At 44.8% G+C, this 5,884-nt stretch overlaps 1 pseudogene; it reads right to left on the reverse strand.

Moving 5' to 3' along the window:
- Window positions 1-2,817: 2,817 nt before the first annotated feature.
- LOC126622490 (uncharacterized) lies at window positions 2,818-4,881 on the reverse strand (annotated as a pseudogene).
- Between the last annotated feature and the right edge of the window lie 1,003 nt (window positions 4,882-5,884).

Below are 5,884 nucleotides of genomic sequence, written 5' to 3' on the forward strand. Positions count from 1 at the left end.
GTCAAAGGTCAAGCCCTAGCCGATTTTTTGGCTCACCACCCTTCCCCGTACGAATTCGGGGGTAATAACATTGACATCGGCCTGATATAAACATGGGATAATTACTGGACGATGTACTTTGATGGGTCCAGTACGTCAGTCTCAGTTGGGGTTGGGATCGTTATTCAATCCCCCACTCATAATCATTGGTATTTCTCTCTCAAGCTCGATTTTGATTGTATAAATAATCAGGCTGAATATGAAGCCCTTGTTATCGGCCTCAGCGTATTGCACGATTTACGAGCAACTCGTGTATTTGTGCTTGGTGACTCCGAACTTGTCATTAATCAACTTAACGGGACTTTTCGTTGGATGATTTGTACTCTAGCGCCTTACCACATGGTCGTCAGCTATTTGATCGAATCCTTCGACATAATAACTTTCAAACATATTTCACCCGTTCATAACACTGACACCGATGAACTAGCTCAAATAACCTCCGGAGCCCAACTCATGGGTGGCAAATTAGGCCGAGAAATACCTGTGTTATGACAAGTACATTCGGCCATGATTAATCATCAAATTATCCAACAAGATTGTGTGACCCGTACATGAGCCATGTCCTTGTCGTTGTTGTTAGAACGTAAAGACTTTGTCGAGGTTTGTGCCGTCGAAGCATTACCAAATGATTGGAGAATGACAATTATGCAATATATTGATAACCCCAATGAAAAACACGACCGGCAGACAAGGGCTCATGCCATAAATTACGTGTTATACCAGAATGAGTTGTATCGCAAAGGTAAGGATGGGTTACTGTTATTGTGCCTCGGCCCGCAAAAAGCTGCCCAAGCAATGGCAGAAGTACACGAAGGAATTTGTGGAGCCCACCAATCTGGACGAAAAATACGTTGGCTACTTCAACGACACGGTTATTTCTGGTCGAGTATTCTGAAGGATTGCATTGAGTACGCAAAAAGTTATGTACAGTGTCAAATCCATGAGCCGGTACATAGAGTGCCGGCCAAATCATTACATTCGATCACCAAATCATGGTCGTTCTGAGGAACATGCGTGGATACTTGTTGTAATGGACTACTTCACCAAATGGGTCGAAGCCAAGTCATATGCCGAGCTAACGTCAAAGGAAGTTTGTAGTTTTGTTGAAGAAAACATTGTGACTAGATTCGGCGTGCCAGAAATAATCATAATAGATAATGGTATGGTTTTTACATCCGACAGATTTAAGGACTATATGGCAAATCTAAAGATTCAACTTGAGCAATCTACGCCATACTACCCATAGGCGAATAGACAGGCCGAAGCAAGTAATAAGGTTCTTATTAGTATTCTTGAAAAGATGATAAAAGAAAGTCCAGGCGTGTGGCATTTAAGGATAAATGAAGCATTATGGGCTCATCGAACCTCTCCGCGAATAGCCATCTGAACGACTCCATACGCGTTGACTTATGGACATGACGCAATGCTGTCTGTCGAGCTAAGTGTAAACTCGTTGCGAATAATTGAGCAGAGTAGTCAGCGCCGAGTACAATCAAGCCATGAGACAAAAGTTAGAAGATTTGGAATACGTTCGACTTGATGTTTATAATTTATTAGTGGCTCAAAGGAAAATCACCGAGCGTGCATATAATCAGCGAGTTAGATAAAAAACATTTGGCGAAGGAGAATTGGTTTGGCAAATCGTACTACCTGTAGGAATTAAAGACCCCAGGTTCGGCAAGTGGTCGCAGAATTGGGAAGGGCTATTCATTATTCATAAAGTCCTCGATAAGGGGGCATACCGGCTTAGAGATCGAACCGGTGTTATTCACAAGTTGCCAATCAATGGAAAGTTCTTAAAGAAATACTACCTAGTCACATGGGAGATGCAAGAATAAAAGCTCATTTCATATCATCGATAATCAGTTTACAATAAAAATTCTAGGGTGATAAAGGAAGAAGAGTTCCAAGAAGGGTCTTCAGCTCCAACCACCTCACCTTGCCCATTATGACCTCAGCTTGTCGGTTCTTCTTGTCTATCTTCAACTGCTCGACTCACTTCACGTTCGTCGCATATTCAGTTAAGCAAGTTTTGCCGCCCGACTCAAAGTCCCTCGCAAGCTCAGAAGCAATGGACGACCTTCATTTTGCTAGTTCGGCCATTTGACGGTCAAGGTTGGCCAGGGCCTCTTTTTTCACCTTTAAAGCGTCGATCTTCGGACGAAGAGTGTCTCAAACGGCTGTTGCAGCTTTTAAGTCATCGTCAGCCCGAAGAGCGTTGTCGAAAATACTGAAGGATTCCCGGGTTCGTTCCAAGGCAGACGATGCCTGAATGATAGCTTTGGTGCTAAATTGACCATTAGCTCTGAGGTCATTTAGGCATGCACCTAACGAATCAAGACCTTTGAGCTCGAGGACTTGTGAAGCTAAGAGAGACAAAACTTCTTGCAACTGAGTAAGAGCAGCTGATTCGGCAGGTTCAGTCGTAGTTGCCAAAGGATTAGCCGCTCCAAAAGTGCTTAATAGAAAAGCATCAAACTCGACTTCCCATGAAGGCTGCACATGAAAACAGTTTAAGCGCAAGGAAATTCACAAAGGAATATAGCAAGAAGGTTTTTGTTTTAAACCTGCCGAGATGAGACTTCGGCCATGTCTTCGGGTTCATTGCTCGAACCTAAAGAACTCAATAGCCGAGCACAATGTTTCAAACTGCTTCTTAATTCACGCGGCCGATGAAGGTTATCTACGTTTGATGGCCACTGAGGTGGCCAGGAAATATAGATAACACCTTTCGGCGCATAAAATTTTCGATGAAATGAATAACTGGGCACCTGACATTTAATATTTTCTCGATTCAGACATGTTATAACAAATTGACAATAGAAAGTAATCAAGCCTTACAAAAGTCGAGGTCACTTCTTAAGAAGGGATGTCAAGGTCTTGGTCCTGAGGGTGAATTAGAGTTTCTGACGTCATTTCAGGCTCGATGATAAGCCTCTTTCCGCAATCAGCCACATGAAGATCAACCTGATCGGCCACCTCAACTACGGGGGAAAGATCAATGGAAAGAGTTTGGGTTGGTCGAGAGCGACTTGCCAGCGGAGTTTCATCACTTTCATCATCCTAAAATAAAAAGTGTTAATAATTTTTGTTACTTAATAAGCAAAGGGATTTGACGGCATAATCGTACCTCTTTTAAGATGATCGCCAAATGCTTTGGATTCTTAGAAAGATCATTCCCAATCAAAGGGGTCGTCTCCCCCAGAAAGGGTATTCATGTTGACCCTGGAGCTGCAAGCAAATCAACTGATAGGACAACAACCGGCTCAACCACGACTTCAGGGACCTCATGTATTGGTTGAGGTTGGGTTGCCGGGCTGGCCGAAGATGGCCGATTATCCGCCGAAGCCTGAGCAGCGGGAGCAGGAGGAGATGCATTGGGAGCAGTTGTCCTAGTGGTGTGGCTGAAGATAACATCAATCTCCCGTGCCCTTTTTTTCGCCAATTTCTTGATGCGTTTTGGGGGACGGGGAGTTTCACCTGCTGTCTCGGTGTCCAGGCGAGGCCGTTTGCTCGGTAGGTTTTGTGCAGCGATTTTGGTCTTCTTGGAGGAAGGGGCCAATTTTTTCTTGACCACTGCCGGGACGACCACGTCCTCTTGTTTCAGTACCCGATCGCCTAAGAAAGCGAAGTTTTGTTAGTGAAATCACTCAAATATCTGAAGAATAAAGGTAGAAACAAGGGTATACCTTGGGGCACCTCTTTAGGTTAAGGGATGGAGGGTTTCTTAGGCCGGTCACCAAAAATTTTGTTGACTACTTCTTCGACCGAAGTGCCAAAAAAGTTGTGAGTATATTGTTCCCACCAGTCGTCGAAGATATTAGTGCCGAGTGATTCAGGAGAATTTGGTCGAAGACGAAATTTCCTACATCGTTCCTGAAATTCTTTCTCGGCATCTCTACATTCCCTTTCTGAAGAACCAGATATGCACCCTCGGGTCAGAAGGGAGCTAGAAGAAAGTAAAGGCAATGGGCAACCTTGGAGGTAACCGAGCTACTGAGCGGCAAAGTGAGGGTGATAAACTTCCCAACTTGCTCGATGAGCATCACAACCAAGGGGAAAATCGCGAGTTAACACGAACGACACCCATTTTTGACGAAAAGCCGCATCCTCGCTGTCACTCGAAGTGGATGTGGGAAGTCTGATGGAGTGAAGATATTTTTTGGCTCAGTGAGGGGGTACTGGTCAAGAGGCCAATTGAAGGCCGAGCACTACAGTAGACTGGAGTTCGGAGACTTCTGGCCGAAGCGTGGAGAAATAAACCTGCAACCAGAGTTGGAACACCCAGAGAGGTCAATTCTGGTACGGGCCGATCTTGTTGAGGGTCGTCTTTACCAAGCAACGAAGAAGGTTGGCGAGGATGGCGGGGCTGAGCGCTAAAGAGTGGCCACTAGCCAGGGCTTCCACCAACGACATGTTCTCAACCAAGCATTTATTCGACTTGGTACAACAAATGAATTTGTTATACCAGTAAAACAGGAAGGCCTCGTGTTCCCCCTTCCGAAGACTCGCCTCTCCTCGACCGGTAAAATGGAGGATAAGGGTGTTGTAGTTCAGAAAATTCTTGTACAATTTTTGAACATCAGTTTTTAAAGGCTCTTGACGTTCCTGACATAATGTCTCAATGTCCCGATTGTCAAACAATGCCTTGAGGTCAAGGTTGGAGGGGCATTCAATAAGGGTGGCGTCGACTAGGATGCCAGAAGGAGAAGTCCCAATGATAGCCGAGATGTCGAGGATGGTAGGAGTCATAGGACCGAATGGAAGGACCATGGTGCTGGTGGCCGAACACCAGAGGCTAATAGCTACCATGAAGAGCTCTTTATCCATTGTAATCTCCATGGTCGAGAACTTGATAGCATCGTAAATACCAAGAGTTTTCCACTCTTTACCGAAGAATCTTTCCATTTGAACGACCCAAGCCACCCAATTCGCATTGGGCGAAGGCCATGATCCTTGGGGTTTTGTCTGGCACCACTTCGACCAATCGAATCCTTACAGCAAACCTACCAAACAATATTTTTTGAACAGGTTGGTGATGGATGACGACACCGTATCCTTGAAGAGTGGGCCCCGAACTTGGTGAGTAGTGTTTGACTCACCCTCGAAACGTAGAGTCTTGATAGCGTGCTGATCGATGAAATCTTGCACTTGTTACACTTAGATGAGAGTTTTGAGCCAAATGAGGCCATTGAGGAAAGGTTAGAAATTTCTAAGATGAAAGTTTCAGAATCCCTGGTTTTTGAAAGTTTTAAAAACAGAACGGCAAGAAAATTTCAAAGGTTTGGGAGAGCGTAAGGTACGAATGGAAGAGACCCAGGCATTTATAGACATTTGGGAACGGAAGTCTAAACGGTTGACTTTCAAAATCAAGGGTAGAATCAAGCGGGAGAGATACAAATCATTGTACATGCTCAGAAAATCAAGGCAAAATGATCAAGGTTTCATGGATTGAGGACACATGATGGCGTGTTACGGCGGATTTAATGCAAGAGAGACGTTTCGGCGGTCACATGTTTTCGAGGATCATAATTTAAGGCTGCTAGGGTAACCAGGGGGTTGACACGTGGCAGGACGATTTGGAAATCGAGATCGTGGGATTACGTCTCATAAGTGCGCATAGTGGCAGTTCTCGAGAGTTGGTTTCACTTCTTCAAGGTCGAGGCTCGAACTAAGGAGTATAGGTCGACGACCTCAAAAGCGAGGGGGCAATGTTTGGGCCCAAAAATTTTGTTTTGGGCCGAGTTTAGATCTTTTTCGGCCTAGTGTTGGATAGGCCAAGTTTAGATTCTTTCTCAGCCCAGAAGTTGTGTACATGTGTCATTGGGAGATATTCAGCCCATGG

This window comes from Malus sylvestris, chromosome 5 (assembly GCF_916048215.2).
Source record: "Malus sylvestris chromosome 5, drMalSylv7.2, whole genome shotgun sequence".
Lineage (NCBI taxonomy): Eukaryota > Viridiplantae > Streptophyta > Magnoliopsida > Rosales > Rosaceae > Malus > Malus sylvestris.